At 41.3% G+C, this 22521-nt stretch overlaps 1 pseudogene across 1 annotated transcript; it reads right to left on the bottom strand.

Annotated features, from left to right (window-relative positions):
* Positions 1 to 20817: 20817 nt before the first annotated feature.
* Positions 20818 to 22127, bottom strand: LOC117063694 (annotated as a pseudogene). Its single transcript, XR_004429039.1, has one exon. The product of XR_004429039.1 is annotated as a 60S ribosomal protein L3-like (transcript).
* Positions 22128 to 22521: the final 394 nt, after the last annotated feature.

Below are 22521 nucleotides of genomic sequence, written 5' to 3'. Positions count from 1 at the left end.
CTTTGTTTGTTTGTTTTTGTATTGCCCTGTCTCCCTGTGCTGTTGGATTCCCCATATACTTACCTGGTTTTCACATCCCGTCAGGTATCCCTGTTCTAAATAACTCTACACTGTGACTTATTCAAGAGCTGTTTGGTGATGTTACAACATAACTCAAATTTTCCATTGCTCAATGAGAAACATTTTTTAGGAGTCACTGTGAGAATTGAAATGGAAGTTGTGGGTACACAGGAGCCCTAGGAAGAGACTTCTTTTTAGATACTCTCCATATACCGGATGGTATTCAGAAGTTAACAAAGATCAGTATAAACTTAAAAATACTGTCAAATACCTCTTTTACCATTAATGATCCCACAATAAGGTATTGCCCTCTATTGATAAACTCTGGTTCCAGTTCTTCACATGATCTGTTCAGACTTTTTACTTCTGGTTGGCTCCTCTCAGCTGTTGACCAGTGTGTGCTCAAGAAATGCAAACTAACATTTTATATACATCTAAACAGATTCGAGTCAGGCACAGTGGCTCACGCCTGTAATCCCAGCACTTTGGGAGGCCAAGGTGGTGGGATCACCCGAGGTCAGGAGTTCAAGACCAGTCTGACCAACATGATGAAACCCTGTCTCTACTGAAAATACAAAATTTAGCCTGGTGTGGTGGCACACACCTATAATCCCAGCTACTTGGGAGACTGAGGCAGGAGACTCACTTAAACCCAGGAAGTGGAGGTTGCAGTGAGCCGAGATAGCACCACTGCCTTCCAGCCTGGGTAACAGAGTAAGACTCTGTCTCCAACAAACAAACAAACAAACAACAACAACAAAACCAAATTCTTATAAGGCAAGCAAATTTGCTGGGGGAAAATCCAATGTGGATAACTACTGGTCTTATGATGAATCGTCTGTGGACATTGGTCTGTCTCCAATTATTCTATCAGTTTTGGCTAACTTTGGAAGTCAAGGCCATAGGAAATCTTTTTCTCTTTAAAAATAGTTTTAGGAGATAAGGATCAAAATTAAATACCCATAGCAGGTGTTTGTCTACAAATGTGTGCATGCATTGGCACATGGCTGCTTGAATGTGCAGTGTGTGCCAGCTTGATAACTGTGGGTGGAATTTGGGCATTAGCTCTAGAAAATGCAACCTGCAGAATATTTTCTTTTTTTCTCATCTGAACAAAAGCATCACAGAACTGTGTCTTTTCTACCTGAGCTGTAATGATTCAGAAATGAACACTGAGAGATGAGTTGTTCCATGAGAGATTAATGTGCTTACTCCCTAAAGCATCCCCTTCAAATGCAAATCTTTATAAAGTTCAGCATACACTTTGCTGCCTTCTTTCATGGAATATGCTAGATAGAATTTACCTTGTCTGGATGGGTAGAGTGGTTATTAGAAAACTCGTGTTTTTCAATACAAGAATAGAGGATGCCCATGGAGTTATTGAGCTGTGTGGAGATGTAGGCCCTGATTAAATGCCCTGCAGGCTATAGTTATTGAGTTTTTCTTATTTGCTGCCCATAATTTTTCTATTTCTGTCTTATGGTAAAACCGACATTCTTATTTTTAATTCCTGCCCTATTAGCCATTCTTGACATTTATTGTTTAAATTGACAGATTGTTGGTCATTACTGGAGATAGGCAATGTTTACACAATGCTTATTATCCTATTCTCTTTACTTGGAATGTGTTTGAATATTCCCAAGGTGGATTGGATAGGAGAGAGGAGCAATTTAACTTTTGGGGAGGTGGCCAGGCATGGTGGCTCACACCTCTAATCCCAGCACTTTGGGAGGCCGAGGTGGATAGATCACTTGAGGTCAGGAGTTTGAGACCAGCCTTACCATCGTGGTGAAACCCTGTCTCTAATAAAAAACAAAAAACTAAAACCAGAAAAGTTAAAATTAGCTGGGTGTGGTGGCACAAGTCTGTAATCCCAGCTACTAGGGAGGCTGAGGCAGGAGAATCGCTTGAACCTGGGAGGCAGAGGCTGCAGTGAGCTGAGATTGTGCCATACCACTCCATCCTGGGTGACAGAGAGAGACTCTGTCTCAAAAAAACAAAAACAAGAACAAAAACAAAAAACAAAACTTTAAGGGAGGGCTTACGGCATGACACTTCCCAAAGATGGCTGCAACAGTCCTCCAGGCCACATCACCCTCTAAATTGTGGCCTTGACCCCCACTGGAAGATGGAGTCTACATTCTATTCTCTTATGCCTAAGTAGGTTTGTGACAATTATGGCAGAAGGGACGCTATGTGTCTTCCAATTCTAGGTGTTAAGAGGCAATGTAGGTTCTCTATCACTCTTATTTTTGGAGTTCTGAGCCATCAGGCAAGAGATCTGACTCTACTAAGAATTCCATGCTATGAGGAAGCCCAGGCCACATGCAGATGGTACAGTTAATAGCTCCAGCTGAGGACCAGGCTGACAGGCATCAACCTCCAGGCACATGTGTGAAGACACCTCCAGATAATTCCAGCCTTCATGTCCTGAATACCCCTCCTCCAGCTGTTGAGTCTTCCCATCTGAGACCACAGACATCATGGAACGGTGACAAATATCCCTGCAGCACCCTTTCCAAATTCCTGAACTGCAGAATCCAGAGTGGTTAGACAGTAACTGGAAAAAGGCCCCAGGGATTCTTCTGGAAGTAGAAACCAAGAGTTTTAGTTTATAATCTTTGCAAAATGCTATGCGGGGTAGTGGTTAAGATATTGAGCTCTGGAGTTAGACAGATTTGGATTCAAATCCTGAATCCATCAGATGTTATACCTTTTTCAGCTTCAATTTCCTCATCGGTAGAATGGGGACACTCTTCATATTCTGTCATAGGGTTTTGTGATGATAGTGTATTCAGTATAAAGTATTTAGCAGGACGATAACACAAAATAAATACTCATACCTTTTTGCCGTGTGTGTGTGGAATAAGATTGAATTCTCAAAGATTCTATTATTGCCTTCCTGATTCTCAGATGTGTTCCAGATAACTGAGATTTCTAGACAGATGAAGCTCTACTGTATTACGATTAAGATTTGATAATGCTATTTTCACAACTTAAAACTTGGAAGGAAATAGCAGTGCATACACTCTGAAGCAGAGGTTGCTAGACTGTAAGGCTGAGGAGGGCAGAGACCACATCTCTTATTATTCTGTCTTCAGAGTCAAACACAACTGAACACCACAAAAAGTGTTCAATAAATACTTTTCTTGTGAATCGCCCTAAGTTTCTATTCATGTAACCTTTAGATTACACAAAGGATGGGGGATCACCTCCTTATCACTTATTTTCAGAGGCCTAAAAAATTTCCACATTGATTACAATACTTTTTCAGATGACTTAATTTGCTTGGGGCCGTGGAAGCACACAACTATGTTTTTCTTTGTTTGTTTGTTTATTTATTTATTTATTTATTTATTTTTGAGACAGAATCTTGCTCTGTCACCCAGGCTGGAGTGCAGTGGCGCAATGATCTCTGCTCACTGCAAACTCCGCCTCCCAGGTTCACGCCATTCTCCTGCCTCAACCTCAAGTAGCTGGGACTACAGGTGCCCACCACCACGCCCGACTAATTTTTTGTATTTTTTTAGTAGACACGGGGTTTCACCATGTTAGCCATGATGGTCTCCATTCCTGACATCGTGATCCACCCGCCTCGGCCTCCCAAAGTGCTGAGATTACAGGTGTGAGCCACCATGCTTGGCCAGAAACACACAGCTATTAAGATAACCACTTTTTGTATTTGTATACCAAAAATATTTTCCCCATATTCTTGGGATATTATGATGGATATTAAATAATTTGTTAAGTAATTAGCCCAATGCATTTTTTTCATAAAATGCTTACAATTTTGGTTTTTATGATTCAGAGGCCAAACTGGTAATTTTAAGTCGGCACTATGATTTCAATTAATTATCACTTTAAACTTCCTTCATAATTGCAGTCACACTAGGCAGCAGCTCAATTTTCTTGTCACAACATATAGAACTTTAATTAGAGTGAAAATTATGAACTATGGCAAGGGATTTTGCTATATTCTAGTAACCCAATTTTAATGGAAATACTACGTTCTGATTTTCATTCGGTGAAACAGGATATAAACTTCTCTCAGGGAGTTACGTAACCTTGAAACCTTTAGAATTTTATTGATGACTAATATAGAGGCTACGAAAGCAAATTCCATTTTCCAGGGTCCAAAGTTCCTGGACTATCCTCACAGGTTAGTTTATGCTATGGTAACAATACAAAATTTCTTTGTCACACCACATCCTTTTTTTTTTTGTATTTTTTTTAATCGGCCCAAAATGTCAGTCCAAGTCCATTTTACATTTAGATGACCCACCATGTGGTGGCTCCACCTTCCAGGCCCTGTGATCTTGGGGCACCTGTGTCTCAGCGTCTGGATTTATCATCACTGTGCAAGGGAACCAGCACAGAGAACCTCACCCGGTCTCTGGATGCCTCGGCTCAGAAATGACACCTGTCACTTTCACTTCACACTTCATAGGCCAGCACAAGTCAAATGGCTATGTTTAATTTCACCAGGTGGGGAAGAGTCATTCTCCTATATGTAAAAGAATAGGGGCTGGGGCAGGAGAATCGCTTGAACCAGGGAGTCAGAGGTTGCAGTCAGCCAAGATCACGCCACAGCACTCTAGTCTGGTGACAGAGCGAGATTCCGTCTCAAAAACAAAACAAAACAAAACAAAACAAAACAAAACAAAACAAGGAAACATTGTAATGCTCTAGTAAGTAACATAGAGGTTGTAAGAACTGGTTCAACATCTTTTTTTCAGGCAAAACTTCTTTTCCTCCAACTTGATGAAAATTACATTGAGTACAAATGGAATCTCACATCTTTAATGTGATTAGTACAACTTAAAGTACCGTAAAGTATGGTACTTACAGCAGAATGGGATCTTATAGGAGGTGGTTCTGTCTTGGATTCTTTCCAGGGGGTGGGGATGCTGAGTGCTGGAATTGCCATAGGGACTTAGTTACAACATTGCTTTGCTGAGAATGCAGTTCTGAGGCAGGGACCTAGAGGATGATACCATAAGGAGGCTCTCCTTTAATTATATCCCCTGGTGTGGGACTAGGAGCTAAGATACACAGTTTGAAAAGTAATCAGAGCAACTACAGCCAAATATTGTTGCACTTTAGATAGGAACTACAGGGATCGAAATATCTACCTTTCTTTTCCTAAGAACCATCTTGCAACCACTTCCACCCCCTATCTGTCATTGTCCTGTGCTCAATCAAAAGAATGTCCACACAAAGCGAAGGTCTGATAAGACCGCATCTATGAGGCGCATTAAGTCTCTAATCTTTTTTCCCCTTTAAACCAAAAAGAGTATATTATATAGCTGTTGATTTTTAAATGCAGAATATGATTTCTTGTCATGATTTTCTACTACTGCATATGGGCTCTGGGCCTATGCAAGGAAAGTGTCAATAATTTGAAACTGTTGACACTTTCTGTTATGTCACTAACAGCCTTTGGCCAATAAGTGCTAAGCAAGTTCTTGGTGAGGAGACTTTGGTCCAACACGTTGTTGGTACAACCTTGGGCCAACCTGTTAACTGAAATGTACCATCGTGACATCTGGGTAATGAGGAGTCGAATACTTAGTGCCCTTTGTGTTTCTTCCATACCACAAAATAATCTCTACATGTAACTAATAAATGAACTTTCCCAGCACAATGTTTTTGTTGCATTATTACAGATTTAACTTGTGAGCATCTACAGGGTTGGGGTGGGGTTGGCATGGTGTTGAAGTCTGTAAGAGTGTTTATGCAATTGCCTTTCCCAGTAAGTGACAGTCATTTAAGAAGCAATCTACATCAGAGAATGTGCTTGAGGTTTAGTGTTTGTCCCCATTTTCCATTGTTCTATCATTACCACATGTGTAATTTTTATTCCTAACAGCATTTTGATAGTTTGTCAACTTTTCAATAAAAATAGGGCCTTACACTAAAAGATGTTGTCCTGCAGTAGGATTGAGAACAATAACCATGTACCAGGTACCCATATATCGTGTTGGTGTCAATATTTGAAAAACAGAGCATCAGTATCCCGGCCTGACGGCATTATAGCATGGATTGTTTACCAGAGTGATGGCACATTCTATGAAAGGACAATGAGAAGAAGGCATATTTCAAGAAAAAGAACTGATTGCTGCAGCTAACGAAAAAGGTTTAATTGTGTTTTTTTCTTATATTATTCTCTCTTGATTGTTCTCAATATATTTTTCTCAATATATTGTCATACAATACCATGTACATTGTTACTTTTATTCCTTCATCCATTTAACAATCATGTGTTGGTTGCTATGTGACAGGAAATGGCTAAAGATAAAGAAATATGATCTTAAAGGATCTGCTGTCAAGTAAGGGATATACATTGATTAGGAATTAGAAAAATGGAGTGGAAATAAAAACAAGGTGACATGGGAGCACCTAGAAGGGCCTATAGAAGTATCTAGGAGAGGAGCCAGGCATGGTGGCTCATGCCTGTAATCCCAGCACTTTGGGAGGCCGATACGGGCAGATCACCTGAGGTCAGGAGTTTGAGACCACCCTGGCCAGCGTGGTGAAACCCTGTCTCTACTAAAAATACAAAAAATTAGCTGGGCATGGTGGCACATGCCTGTGGTTCCAGTTACTTGGGAGGCTGAGGCAGGAGAATCACTTGAACCTGGGAGGCAGAGGTTGTAGTGAGCTGAGATCCCGCTACTGAATTCCAGCTGGAGTGACAGAGCGAGACTCAGTCTCAAAAAAAAAAAAAAAATTATCTAGGAGAGGAAGGGGAAAGGAGAAAGATAATCATGGCCTTCTGAGTCTTCAAGGATATACACAAGTGGATCAAAGGAGAATGACCACTCTAGGCAGAGGAAAGAGCCCAGAGACATCAGCCCTCATGAGTGTTCAGGGAGTGGCAAGTGACATGTGAGGATGGAGCATCAGGCGAGGAAGGCTTGTGGCCCAGGGTGCGGTCAATCAAGGTCTGGAAGCATCACAACCCAAGACTTTGGTGCCCCAGCAAGGAGTGAACTTCATCCTGGTGGCGCTGGGGAGGCACTGAAAAGCTGGAGACAAGGAGAGTTAGAATGTGATTCCCAGGTCAGGAAGATGACTCTAAAGGCCAAGTGGAGTTTAGACGTCAGGCTGCCATGTTCCAGGTCAGAGATGATGACCACAGTGGCAGTGGGCATGGCAAGAAAAGGAAAGATGGGAGATGTTTAGACTGTAAAATTAAGAGAGCTTGTTAAGTGATTGAATGTGGAGGCTTAAAGAGAGGAATGACCAGAGATGGTTTTTATGTTTCTGACTTGTGTGACTAGCATTAAACAAAATAAGGAATATAGGGGAATCATCTTTGAAGGAAAGATGAGTTTGAGATGCCTGAAAATTGAAAATGATATGCCCATTAATGCAATAATACTGGCTAACATTTATTGAAAGCTCAGTATACACCAAATATTGTCATAAAGTATATATTTTAATCAATTTAGTCCCCACACCACCCTAACAGCTATTGTTCGTTTATTTCATCAAATCTGAGGTACCATCCATTGTAAGACACATCTTGATTCACAGATGTTACAATGTCCCTCTTAGAATTAATACAATATAGTATTATTCCTCTTTTATAGATGTAGAAACTGAGGCAGAGAGATTAAGTAATTTATTCAAAGTCACATAGTAAATGGAGGAGCTGGGCTTCCTAAGCAGTCTGCCTCTCAAAATTTTTCATTTAATCGCTGTACCACATGTCTTGTTGGAACATATGAGTCTCAGGAAAGTGATCTGGGATGGAGATAGAGATCTGAGAGTCATCAATGAAATATTCTCCATTAAATGGCAGAGGTGGAGATAGTGCTTATAGTACATAACTAATAAAGTTGTGATAAGGTCCTTTAAATTAAAACTGAAATAACTTTGATAATTATAACCAAATGCCCCTTTGATATATTAAAACACCTCAAAATATCAGAGTACACATGTTTCAGGCATTTTATTTTTTATAAGAGAAACTAAAGATACAACATCAACGAAGTTGATCAGAATTTCCCAATAAAAAATATAAGTTTCCAGAGAGGAGGCTGTGGTGCAGTTGATTTTCTTAAACCATCAGCTTCTGAGTTCCCTAAGCACATGGCCATTTCCTCACATGTTTTGTGAAATGACAGCCGAGAGGTGGAGTGGAATGGAAATCTAGAAATCACTGCCATGCAAATGTGCAGAAGCAAAGCTCTATGTTTGCATGTAAAGCTCATGGTATCTGCAGTCCTGGGAAGAATTAAATTCCTAACCTGTGGGCAGGTGTGTATTTGGCCACATGCCTTTACTTATTAGGCAAGACAATGTCCCTCAGCACAGTGAGTCACTGCTTTTGGATGCAATCCTTCTGACTCAAGAGTAACAACTTTGTTTTTCAGGCACAGTTTGTTTCCCCCATCTTGTACCGCACTCCTGTCTCTCCTCTTTTTCCTACTGATTATCAGTTCCTAATGGAGGCAGAAGAGGGGAGGAACTTACGGGTTTTAAAGACAGAAACCCAGTTTACAGAGTTGCAAGGGAAATAGGAAAGCAACATTTGGAGCCCAGTTCTCAGTTTGCTTTAAGCTTTAATCAGGCAAGAAGGATAAGGTGGGAACAGTTCCAAGGAGGTAGGTTGCAGAAAAGCAGCGTCTCCATGTCCTTCTCAGCAAGCTCAGGTGCAAAAGATAAGTGTACATTGTCTTTGAAAGGAGAATAGTCTTTGAAAGTAGAATAGTCAGGGACAGAGGGCTGCTTCGGTAGCCAGCCTTCCAGATGGGGTCAGTATGAACAGCCTCACGAGCAGCTGCAGTTTAACCCAAACAGTCACACATGTTTGTAAGTGCCTTTGGTCCAACTTGCTGATAGTGTAATGACAATAAACAGAACAAATGAAGTAGCCACTTCAGCAAGGAATGAGTTTTCAAAAGAAGAAGCCCATGTTTTTGAGAAGAATGTTTCTAAACTTCATTTAATTTGCTGCATTTGGACCCCTGAAAACAAATTGATGATAACTCATATTTTAATTTGCTGTGGTTATTTAATCTCACTCTAGTTAAATCATCTTCACCAACTGTTTTTTTAAAAGCTTAAAAAGATTGCCTGTTTGTTTACATAAGGGTATTAGGGTAGGAAAGAATTCCATTTCTATTTCTTTATCATGGGTATAATACAACTTTCTCTATATTTTACTTTCTCATTTATTTTCTACCACGACCTCTTCTATTACTGCAATAATGCATATCAAATAATCAGATTAGCTAGGTGATAAACTGCCTTATGTAAGTTTTTTGAAAAGGTGGTGACTATAAATACATTACAAGATAAATAAAAGTAGTTAAAGTACCAAAGCCATCTTTGAGAGGATGAAAACATTTTTATTTCACTAGAGTGGAGTTTGTCAGAGAGAAGGCCTGAGGCACAGAGGGATAACATAATAATTTTCTGAAAGGTAGAAGTAGGTGATGAACTGAGAGGTGAGTGTCCTGGAGCAGGGAGCTCAGGCAGGGCTCAGGGCAAAAACTTCTCAGAGAATGTATCCGAAGTTATATTCTGCAGCTGCTAATAGGGACCGTGGAATAGTGTCTTCCACAAGATGAGGGTTTACATTGATCTCATTTAAGACCAGATGTAGGCAAGCTGGTCTGTTATATGGCAGCTCCCTGATGTCATCAGGAATCAGGCTCTCTGCTCTCATCCTCAGGCTTACAAAACGGTTGTTGCAGCTCCAGCAATCACAACCATGACTCAAGTAGGAAAAAAGAGGAAGAAGGGCATGAGCGAAGGGGACCTGCTGATTAAGGCAGTCTCCTTTACAGAGTGTCCCCTAACATGCCACCACATCACATGCCTGTCTGTGAAAGGGCTAAGAAAGGTAGTTTTCTGGACTGGGTACCTGCCTCCCTCTCCCAGTGGTTCTGCTAGTAAGGAAATAGGGGTAATGCTAATCGGATAAGATTTAGAAGTCTTTATCATAAATACAGTAGGAAGGAAAGCACTAGATTAATAGTATTGAAGGCAAAACTTGCTTATTTTATTATTTTTGCAAGGATCAAAATTTTTCAGAAGCCAAAATGTAAATGTTGCCTTTTCGTTAAGATAATTTAGCTCTGGACACTACATAATGAATACTACAACATGTCACTGCTTTGAGGGATGGCTGGGTTATCAAGGCAACAATTAGAGAAAATTCAGATTACTGAAGAATTAAATGTTGATACTGACTGATCTCATAATTCTCTAGGGCTATACTTCTGGCAAGAAGGTTACTATCATTATTACTATTTTGATTGGTGTTTGAGAGTCTGGAGATGAATGTGGAGCTGCCTTATTTTCTTTACAGCAATTTTTCAGAGGTCACTTAAATAGCTGAATCTGCCTCCCTGTATCCTACTATGGACAAAAGGCTCCAGGGGCCCCAGCAATTGAGAACTTGTAGTCATTAGAACTTTTCTAATTGATGTCCACGGGTAATAAATGACTTTGCAGTTGGTGGTTGTATTTATGCTTTAAGGAAACGTAAACCTCTGATATCTATCTTGCAGCTCTTTGTCTACTGACAACCATTGATCTCTTCTCAAAAACTTCCAGTGACACGCACGTGTCCCTCATCTCCACCTATCACACACAAATGGGATTTAAGAAACAAGGTCACTTCTAAAAAAGGACGTTAAAAAAAGAAAAAGAAAAAAAAACTCTGTTAACTCTAAACAACAACTCTATTGTTACATCAAACGAAAGTAAGTAGAAGTTGTCAGAAATGTAGTTCTACCATATTTGAAATGTTTATTTTATCTTATAACTGGGGCAACCTTATGGGAACAAAGAGTGGGTTTGATGATGGAATTACTTTACATGGCAACAGTGATCTAGAATATAACCCAGAAGATTTGGTTGGATTGTAATCACCGACTAACTGTAGAAAGCCTCTGTGCTTGGATTAGCTTCACTGGGCATGAAATAAGGCACAAAATTAACTGCTCTTTTCTTTTTCTGGAGAACTTTATACATAGCTACACCCTATGTGGAAAAGAGAAATAATTTTTGTTTTTAATACTGAACCAACTAAAAAATGTGAAAGAAATAAATTCAAGTGTGTGAAAGCATAAGGAGGCAAAGGAAATAATTCTATTATATTTATTTTTCAACAAGGGCTTACATCTGTTTCTAATTTATACAGATTATTGACACATCTGGATGTTTGGCCTTAGGAATTGTAAGTTGCTGCAGTGGCATTTATTTTTTGAATCAACTCTTCAGACCACCCTGGAACTCATGCAACTAGTTTGGAGAGGAGGTTGTGATATTTTAAATAAAGTTACCTTCTGGCATTTTGAAGCCAGTGCAAATGGGATTCTGTCATCTTGTGTTTTATAAATTGTGGTTTTGCATTTTTGACACCTGCAGGAAAAATAAGACCAAAGCCAAAAGCCTAAATGGTTTGACAATGACAAATTATAATAGCCAGATAAAGCTATCAGGGAGACGCTGGAGAATGGAGTAAGGTTAGCCACTCACTTTAACTGTAGGGGACCCCAGATTTCAGCAGAAACAAAATAGCCAGTGACTGATGAAAATGCTGTTTTAACGTGGCCTGATGGGAGCATACATTCTAACGGGGAGAATGGGATTGCTCGAAAGTAGGTTTGATTAATACTTTACCTCTTGGACTGATGCCTTTTGTAATCGGGAGCTAACTTTTCTCCCTATGTGGTCTGATTGTAGTAATTTATTCCAAGAGTATGAACAATGGGAATCATGGAGTAGACCTTTCAGATTTGAAAAAACAAAAACATGCTGAAACACTTATTTCATGGCAAATATTTCTTAAATGGAATAGCATGATTTTATTAAAAGCAACAGAAGACCATATATCAAAATCCTAATGCAAATTGGGGAAAACAAAACAAAATGCTCCTATAGTTCTTTAGTCTGAAGGTACAATAGAGATAATTAAGCACACAATGTGGTTTGATTAGTTTTGTTGAAGAAGGCTCTTTGGAGTTCTCACAGTAGTTTTGATTTTTTGTTTAGCTGTACAGCAAACCTTAAGATTCTCTCCCGTTGGAGATCAAGTGTTACTAGACTGGGCGGTATTGCAGCAGACTCACATAAGAAAAAATGATATTTGGCTTTATCATTCCTTAGAGGCAATTATTGCACTTCACTTTGAAAGGAAATGATCACATTTAGAGAGCATCTGATATATCCTAGAAACAAACCTATCTATTGTGCTGACATTCTTGTCTTTAGAAATTATTTTGTTACATCTTCACAAAGCAAATGTATGTCAATGCCTGAAATAAATGATAAAATGTCCCTGTGTACCAACCTAAAATCACTTTATAATGTGGAATGGAGATTCACTTCTTACAACTTTCTAGTGGAGATGGCAGGAAAAGAATCAGAATTAGAGGCCAAATCCAAAGACTACCTTGAATAAAAGAGTTATGTAATTAGCATGTTCCTATCTCCACTTAAGTACAGTCTTCTGTTTTAAGAGGCTATTAGGTGTCCATTGGGATCAATTAATGGCCTCTTGGAATGGCTTCCCTGCAACTAAATAGGGTGTCACCACCACAGTATTGTACGATATTGACCTGAATGGCTTGAAACCTGTCTCACTTCTAGTATCACCTACAGTCCTGTCATTTTCAAGCCTCAGGTCTTCTGATTGTGTGAGTCTCAAAGCTAATTTGAAAATTTTCTAGGTAAATCTTAGTGTTGGTCTTGATAAAGAACCAAATGGGCCTTTTAGGGATGCTTTGATGATGGAAGATAGGAGTATGCGTGAAAAACCGGATTCCACAGATAACACAAGAATTGCATTTAAGTGACATCTCGCCTTTCTTCTAACCAGAAGTTTAGTCACAGCCAGCTACTGGAAATTGTAATTGTAGGCTGGCTTGAGCTGGCAGTGGTAGGGGACAGGGATTTTTGATCCAGTGTCTTTAATGACAGACCGTTGGAAATGCACATGGACACTGACCAGTAAATAGTGAGCTGGCAGAACTGTCTCTTTAAGATATTTTGGGACTGGGCACGGTGGCTCAACACCTGTCATCTCAGCACTTTGGGAGGGCGAGGCAGGTGGATCACCTGAGATCAGGAGTTCAAGACCAACCTGACTAACATGGTGAAACCCCATCTCTACTAAAACTACAAAATTAGCCAGGCATGGTGGCACATGACTGTAATCCCAGATGCTTGGGAGGCTGAGGCAGGAGACTAGTTTGAACCTGGAAGGCGGAGGTTGCAGTGAGCTGAGATCGTGCCATTGTGCTCCAGTCTGGGCAACAAGAGCAAAAGTTCGTCTAAAAAAAAAAGAAAAGACATTTTGGGAGGGTGTCTGGGTCAAGTGTGGAAGTGTTTCTTTTCCAAGTGGGTCATTTAGTTGGGTTGGAGTGCCCCAAATGTAGCCATCCCTCATGGTACATCTAAGGGAATCTGTTTCTCTTTCAATAAGCCTTTCCTTGGTTTATTGCAGGCCTCTATTGGAGCTACGAACCAAAAAATAAAAAGGAACTGGACCCAGAGAGGATCAAATGTGTAAATGCCAAATCAGAGAGGTGAGCAAAGCAGGAGGAAAGAAAGAAGGAGGGGAGGCCAAGATCAGAACTCTGTTGACTCCTGATTATCCAAGGTACAAATTCTCTGCTGTCTTACCTACCCAGGCCTCTCTCCCACCCCTCTCTTGCTTCTGAATGGAAAGAGGGAGTCAGAGGAACATGTCTTGGGAAAGATGCCATCGCAAGCTTAGGCTGAGGCAGTCCCAGAAGGCTGGAACTGGAGGATAACTAGAGGTCCCTAGTCAAGTTTCCTTATTATATAGGTGAGGACTCAAAGCCCAGAAAGGTGGAGGGATGAGTGGACATCCCTAAACATGACCAAGAGAAACCACATGACTTAGTTTAGTTTTCTGATCCCAAGTAGGAGGAAATAATTAGGAAAAATATTCCAAACATTTAAAAAGCTGTCTCTTAGTATTTATTGACTGTGCATGGTACGTTTCATACTGAATTTGATGCAGTGGTATAGAAAAATCATGGACTTGAACACATTTCCTCAACAGACAAACTCGACACATATAAAACAGTCAGTCAGTGGTGTTGGAAGCAAGGGAGAACATGGATGACCACACTTTGAAGGTGATAGTTTGCCACTCAAGAAAGGAATGGCTTTCCTCTCCAGCCTCCTGGGGCCCACAGGTTAGATGGAGTTATACAGGCATCATGTGGAGCCTATGATCAAGGATTTGTCACATCCACGGAAAAGGAGATTCTCCGGAGTTTTTGGTTTGTGGACGTGGGAAAATCTTCTCCCTTCAGCCATTCCAGAGAGCCTGCTGCTCATGAGGATTTGGAGTCTTGTGATGGTTACAGATCATTACCTGAGTCATCAGGAAGGATTCCCTGGATTATTCCCTCTTCCTTCTTCCTTTTCTGTTTTCTCCTTATCACATCGTGGCTCAAGGCTTTCTAAAAGACCTGTTCTGATTTCAGAATCTATTATTCATGATCTTTCTCAATGTTTTCTTTTCTTCTTTTGCTGGTTGGATCACATTCAGCTTTGATCTCTCATTAACCAGAAATTTCTATTCTTTTGACTCATTCATTTCCTTTACCAGGAAATTTAAAATGAGCCACTATTTTATCAAGTATAACCTGTACATGATTTTCTTTTCTTTTCTTCTAATGTTTAAGTTGTTCTCATCTGTATTTTAGATTTACAGTGCTGGTTTTAGGCCCATTTCAAAAAGGAGATATTTTATTTCTTAATTAGAAAGACTTTTTATTCCTGAGCATAACTTGAACCTTTTAGCATTAATATCCTTTTGATTTTCTGAGTTGAGGACTTGGTACTTTATAGTTATTTAGAAATATATAATTCTTTACTATTCTTTATGAATGTATTTTGTTATATAAACTCATATACACTTTTTAATTTCTTTTTTCATTTACTATGTGTTTTGAGTCATTATATTTTATTTGGTAACAACAATTTTGCTATTGTTATAGAATACCTCTGAAGTTCAAGTTTTGGATTTCCAAGTGTGACCTCCAGTTGTCTCGATGAGAGAATATACATTCTGTATCCAAAATGTCACTCAGGGCCAACTGGTCCTTTGAGATTTGGCTCAAATACCTTGTCCCATGTGCAGTGAGAGACTCAGTCTTTTTGAATGTCTCAAGTCATTGAGAGGACAGGACACCTCCATTTCTCCTGGCTCCTTTTGGCCCTGGGGTCCTGCTTCTGTGGATTAGTGCAGTTCGTGGTTTACTCACATCTGTGTGCTGTTCCTTTTATGCACTGTGCACCCCGCACAGAACATCGTCCAGGTCCTTCCTGCCACATTCGCAGGCTGTGTGTATAGCAGACATTCACTGAAGTTTTGCGGCAATGGAATTGTTTAACTAAAAGAAGTTTAAATTATAGCATCACTAAAATAAAGTAAATAATGGCTGGGCCAGGTGCAGTGGCTCACACCTGTAGTCCCAGCACCTTGGGAGGCCGAGGTAGGCAGATCACCTGAGGTCGGGAGTTTGAGACCAGCCTGATCAATGTGGAGAAACCCCACCTCTACTAAAAATACAAAAAGTAGTCTAGTAGTAACATGGTGGGGGGCGCCTGTAGTCTCAACTACTCGGGAGGCTGAGGCATGAGAATCACTTGAACCCAGGAGGCGGAGCTTGCAGTGAGCCGAGATAGTGCCACTGAACTCCAGTCTGAGTGGCAGAGTGAGACTCCATCTCAAAAAAAAGAAGAGGAGGAGGAGGAAGAGGAGGAGGAGGAAAAAGAAGAAGAAGAAGAGAAAAGAAGAAGAAGAAGAGAAGAGAGAAGAAGAAGAAGAAGAAGAAGAAGAGGAAGAGGAAGAGGAAGAGGAAGAGGAAGAAGAAGAAGAAGAAGAAGAAGAAGAAGAAGAGAAGAAGAAGAAGAAGAAGAAGAAATTGTAGCTCTCACAAATTTTTGGTCCTTAAGAGCTTCTTTCTCACTGTCTACTTTTTTCAGCAAGCTGTCTGGTTTGTATACTCTTTTATTCTCCATTCCTCAATCCCCACCCCTTTTTCTGCCATTTTCTCTCTGGTCCCAATCCCTTCCCTTCCCTTCAAGGGGGTCTCGCTCTGTCACTCAGGGTGGAGTGCAGTGGTGCGATCTTGGCCCACTGCAACCTCCGCCTTCTGGGTTCAAGCGATTCTCATGCAACCTCCTGAGTAGCTAGGATTACACGCGCGTGCCAGAATGCCCAGCTAATTTTTTAGTAGAGACAGAGTTTCACCAAGTTGGCCAGGCTGGTCTCCAACTCCTGACCTCAAATGATCCACCTGCCTCAGCTTCCCAAAGTGCTGGGATTACAGGTGTGAGCTACTGCACCTGGCCAAATCTTGTTATTTCTTATGCTGAGAATTTAGTTCTCTAGGTAAGTCCTGCCTTCCATCAAGGCATAATTTTAAAACCTCAGTTTACACCCAGTGTTTCATGTTGGTATATTCCCAACCAAGACATCTTTTCCTCCTTTGAAGAACTCTAGCATCTGTTGTCAATCCTCTGTGTCAACTCACCTCTCATCTCTCCTTCCAAATTACATGAATTTAAACACAAGGAAGCTATACTCTCTTTGAAGAAACCTTTTGATAGTCTTACTATTTTAAATGCCTTGTCTCATTTCATTTGAAAATATTTTAATATTATGTATTATCTTACATAAAAAATCCCACAAAAATGATGAAAGCTATATATGTTGTCAAATATAATACAAATGAATATAAATGAAAGTCAAAATATCAGATCAGCTTTTACAAAAATTATTTGTCATGTATTATTTCAAAAAGTTTTGCCACATTATTGCATCAGACTTTGTTCCTTTTTTCCTCTTTGGTGATCTGAAGTTATACATTCCATTTCTATCTTTTACAGTTAGAGTCAACTTAAAATATATATGTAAACCTAGCTTTTAGTCAACATTAAGAATGAAGAAGTATGAATTTTCCCTGAGCTAAATGAGAAATTTAACACACATCATCATCAATTTCCAGATATTGTTGAAACAATTTGAAATTTTAGTTCCAGATTAGTATTATTTTACATAACGCACTTTCATTTTTTCTTTTCTTCTTCTTTTTTGTTTTTAATTGAAACAGTCTCTCTGTTGCCCAGGCTGGAGTTCAGTGGTGCATTCTTGACTCACTGTAACCTCCCGCTCCTGGGTTCAAGCAATTCTCGTGCATCAGCCTCCCAAGTAGCTGGGATTACAGGCATGTGCCACCACGCCCGGCTAATTTCTGTATTTTTAGAGAGGGAGTTTCACCATGTTGGCCAGCCTGGTCTCCAACTCTCAACCTCAGGTGATCCGCCCACCTCAGCCTCCCAAAATGCTGGGATTACGGGTGTGAGCCACCGTACCTGGCCATAATAAACTTTCACTTTCAAGAAGCCATCTCATCTTTTCAAACAAGTGTATCAAGTTTCATACATTCATTGTCAACAATTGTTTACCATCTCCATTGGTCATTACTTTTATTTCTGGGGGTATTGTTTTATTTTCTTGAATTTTTGTATTTAAGAAGCAAAACAAGGGCCAGGTCTCGTGTCTCATGCCTGTAATCCCAGCACTTTGGAAGGCCAAGCCGGGTGGATCATGAGGCCAGGAGATCGAGACCATCCTGGCTAACATGGTGAAACCCCGTCTCTACGAAAAATACAAAAAAATTAGCTGGGCATGGTGGCAGGTGCCTGTAGTCCCAGTTACTCAGGAGGTTGAGGCAGGATAATGGCGTGAACCTGAGAGGCGGAGCTTGCAGGGAGGCGGAGCTTGCAGTGAGCCGAGATAGTGCCACTGCATTCCAGCCTGGGTGACAGAGCGAGACCCCATCAAAAACAAAACAAAACAGAACCAAAAATACCCCAAAACCAACAAACAAAAACCTCCTCAATTTTATGTGTGCCTTGGGCACCAAATGCATGCCAGGGCAGCCAGTTTCCTCTACGTTGGCCAATCCTGCCTTCGATTCAGAAACTATGGCTGATGACAGGTACTCCTTACTCTTCATGAATGTTGACACTGGGTCTGAAGCTTGAACAGGTCTTGAAAGTGTTCTATTGACTTCTGTGGTCCGTCCTTGCCTGGAGGCCTCATCTGATCAAGAGGGTCTTGGTCCGGGTCTGGGTGGAAGGCAGACCCAGTGGGCTTCTCCTCCACTAGGTGGCTGGTGTGCTGACATTCACCATCACCTGTGCTGTTTGTTAGTAAAAGAGCACAACTCTACTTTTCCCTTGGATTATTATAGGAGAAATAGGAAGTGACATTCACGTGTTTAGGAAACTTGGTAGTTTTAGGTTTGTATCTTGAGCTGGCACTTGTATTTACCTTTCTATGCTTTTCTCCCCAACACTTCTCATATCTGCTGATTTTGTTTTCTGCAAAAGACATGGTAGGGTAAATAAAATAATGTGAAGACTCATCTCCAGGAATGTATGTCAGAATAGTTAGAAGCTCACAAGATAGTTGGGGAGAGCCGATGAGCACACAGGAAACATCACACAGTGGAAGGAAGCCAAGAAGCAGAAAAGCTGAGGTCAAATTCCCACTCCATCGTAAGTTGTGTGAACTTGGATAAGTCCCTTAATTTTTCAGAGTCATATTTCTGATTTCTTCTGACAAAACAGGTTTTTACTAAGGGCCACATAGTTTAGCAGCAAGGAAGACAGAAAACGACAAACAACTACCCACTGACTAGGGAGGCAAGTCAAGCACACCAAATAGTGTAAGAACCCTGGTGTCCTGTGTGACCAATGATCTTTCTGTTGCACTCCCATGAGGTCATGGAATGACAGAAGATAGAAGGAGAGGAGAGATGTTATTTAACTTTCAGGCAGTGAGCCCCCAAATACACTGTTTAATACTTGTTTTGATCTTTGATCTCAGTTTTAACATAGCAGATGGGACACACATTTGGCAAGAGTGAGAAAGGAAAGTTCTGGAACAGGTGGGGCAGCTGGCCAGTGTTCAGTAGCCACACTTATCCCCAGTGAATGTGACATTTAGTCACTGAGGTTGTGAACGTTCTGCTATCAGAAAGGATGTGTTCCCATCTCACACGGTGTCTTCCATATGTCTCAAAATGTTGACAACCTTAAGAAACCACGAAAAGAGCAAATAAAATGTGAGGAAGAGAGAGATTACCCAGGACAAACAAAGGGATGGAGGCCAGCTGTTCTCCAGCCTCCCTGAGGACAAAGGGTTCCTCCTGTGAACTGCCCAAGCCCACGATCTTATTCCGATTAGCAGTTCCTACCGTAGAGTGTGCTTGTTTGTACACGGGGTTAATGTTCCCTACTAAACCATAATCATCTGGAGCCTGCAGCCTGTCTCTTTTTTCTTTGAGTCCCCGTAAGATGAGCCTTGTACTTAGTAGGAACTCAGTGACTGTGTGTTGAAAGCACAGAGGGACTGGAAACCGCAATGGCAGGCATATAAATCACGTAGAATTAAGGTCTATTTTCTTGAGTGTTGTTGAATCAGGGAATAATTTACCGAGGGAATGTTATCTCCTCTAGAGGTCTTAAAAAAATCTCCTCATCAATTTGAAATGATTTAAATATGGTCTTGTGTGTGGCCAGAGGAAGTGAGCAGCTGAGCTCTCAGGATTCTATCCAGAGCCCAGAGCTCTCATCTATGATGAGAAACATCAGCTTTGACTTCTCTCTCTTTTATTCTTTCTCTTCCTCCACTTCCCGGTCAACCATGTTTGAATCTAATGGACAGTGATAAATGAACAGTAGGATTCTTGCATTTTGTACTTTCATGAGAGTCTCTGAGTACCTGAAAGACAGAGCTGGGCTTGGGGTTATTCACCAGAACAGGGTCCAGCCGTTATCTGAGGCTGTGGCCTCACAGCCTCTCTGTTTCTGCTGCTATGATGACTGGGCGCTTAGGAGCAAATTAGATGGCAGGGCTGCCTCCCTCATAGGGCTTGAAAAAAACTGAGGCTGTTCATAATGTGAATGTTTTTTGGATATGCAGTTTTCTGGAAATCTTCCAAATAGGGACTCTAACCTTAGCATGAATGTTTTCTGTTTTTTTGTTTTTAAAGGCATGTGAGATTTTGCCAATAATCCTTGGACATAGCCCTTTATGCCATCCATCATATGCAGAGGCCAAGGGGAAGCTTTCCCCCTTTTCTTCTCTGAATCCCTGGCACTTGGTGAAAATAAAGGGATTTTTGACAAGGGAATTACATTCTCCCATTTGACAATGAAATCGTATTTCTTTACTTAAAAGGAACTTTGCTTCTGAAATCTAATTTTCAAATAGTTTTGGAATGAGATGTTTAGGACTATTTAAAGTGCATCTTTATTTTGATTTCTCATTTTGTTTAGGCTCCAGAGGTTCCTAGTTTGCTTATAATGATTACTTTTCGTGAGTGTCAGTACTTTATTTTGGTGTAAAGATGGGAAGCCGGAAAACACACTGGATTTAACATTTTCTTGTTTCTCCTTCACACTGTGGAAACTCCCTTCCCTTCAGAGCTAATTTGTTCAAACTCAAATACTTAAAAATTACAGCAGCCAAACAAAAGGACGAGGGAAAAGAAAAGAAGGTAGCCTGGGCCAGTAGTGTCACTTGGTGTGGGCTTCTGAGATGTTGAACAGGAGCTTTTGTTTCTGTTTTCTTCTTTTCTCTCCTTTCTCTTCAGAGAGGGTATCTGAAGTAGCTCGTATGACCAGTTTCATGACGCCTGCTTCAATAGCTGGCCTGAAGTGGTTCACTTTTCTTTCTTTTTTTTTTTTTTTTCAGTGGAAAATAACTTTTATTGAGACCCCACCAGCTGCAAAATCTGCTCCTGGCATTAAGCTCCTTCTTCCTTTGCAATTCGGTCTTTCTTGAGTGGTCCCATGAATGCTTTCTTCTCTTCCATGGTCTGGAAGCGGCCATGGCCAAACTTGGAGGTGGTGTCAATGAACTTAAGGTCCATCTTCTCTAGAGCCCGCTGCTTCATCTGCACCAGCAAGGACTTGTGGAGGGTGAGCACCCGCTTCTTGGTTCCCACCACACAGCCTTTCAGCATGACAAAGTCATTGGTCTCTTCACCATAGTGGACAAAGCCACCCACAGGGTTGATGCTCTTGTCAGACAGGTCCTAGTCAGTGGAGGCATTGTTCTTGATCAGCTTGCCGTCCTTGATAAGGTAGCCCTGGCCAATCTTATAGATCTTCTTATTGATCTCAGTGCGGTGATGGTAGCCTTTCTGCCCAGCACGTGCCACAGAGAAGGCCACACGAGTAGGATGCCATGCCCCAATGCAGGCCACCTTGCGCAGGCCTCGGTGGGTCTTGTGGGGCAGCTTCTTGGTGTGCCAATGACTGGTGACCCCTTTGTAGCCTTTGCCCTTGGTCACCCCGATGACGTCGATCATCTCATCCTGCCCAAATACTTGGTTCACAGGTACCTGCTGCTCAAGCCTCTCGTGGGCCCAGTCCAGTTTCTCGGCCACGGTGCCTCCGTTCACCTGGATCTCCATCAGGTGGGCCTCCTTCTGGCGCAGAGGAAGCAGGCGCATCTGGGTGTGGGCAATGACACGGATGACTTGGCAGTACTTCTTCATGCTGCTGAAGTCCTTCTCCAGCTGCTTCTTGCCATCCTCATCCTGCCATTTCTTGCAGTACTTGGTAAAGGCCTTCTTCTTAGATTTATGCCAGTTCTTATAGAAACACCTCTTGCATTCATCACTGATGTGCTCAGCGAAGACAGTCTTGAAGGTCCGGAGGCCTCGAGGGGTTTCCACATAGCCCACAATGCCCACAACTACCATGGGTGGCGTCTCCACAATGGTTACAGCCTCCACCACCTCCTTCTTGTTCACCTTAGATCCTGGCCTGTCGACTTCCCGCACGATGTGGGTCATGCCAGCCTTGTATCCCAGGAAGGCTGTGAGGTGGACAGGCTTAGACAGATCATCCTTAGGGAAGCTCTTAACCTTCCCGCGATGCCTGCTGCTGTACTTCCGGGGCAGGAAGCCGAGGGACCCATGTCTGGGAGCGGAGAACTTTCTGTGAGACATCACGCCATCAAATCCCGCCGGTAGAGCGTTCACTTTTATTTCTTAGAATTTCTTCTATTTCTTAGAATTTCTTAGACGATGGGATTTTCTAAATATACAATCATGTCATCTGCAAACAGGGACAATTTGACTTCTTCTTTTCCTAACTGAATACCCTTGATTTCTTTCTCTTGCCTGATTGCCGTAGCCAGAACTTCCAACACTATGTTGAATAGGAGTGGTGAGAGAGGGCATCCCTGTCCTGTGTCAGTTTTCAAAGGGAATGCTTCAAGTTTTTGCCCATTCAGTATGATATTGGCTGTGGGTTTGTCATAAATAGCTCTTATTATTTTGAGATACATTCCATCAATACCGAATTTATTGAGAGTTTTTAGCATGAAGGGCTGTTGAATTTTGTCGAAGGCCTTTTCTGCATCTATTG

The sequence above is a fragment of the Trachypithecus francoisi genome, unplaced genomic scaffold (assembly GCF_009764315.1).
Source record: "Trachypithecus francoisi isolate TF-2019V2 unplaced genomic scaffold, Tfra_2.0 Lachesis_group18, whole genome shotgun sequence".
In the NCBI taxonomy this organism is placed as follows: Eukaryota; Metazoa; Chordata; class Mammalia; order Primates; family Cercopithecidae; genus Trachypithecus; species Trachypithecus francoisi.
The sequence above is the reverse complement of the archived record's forward strand: the minus strand, read 5'-3'. Positions and strand labels throughout refer to the sequence as shown.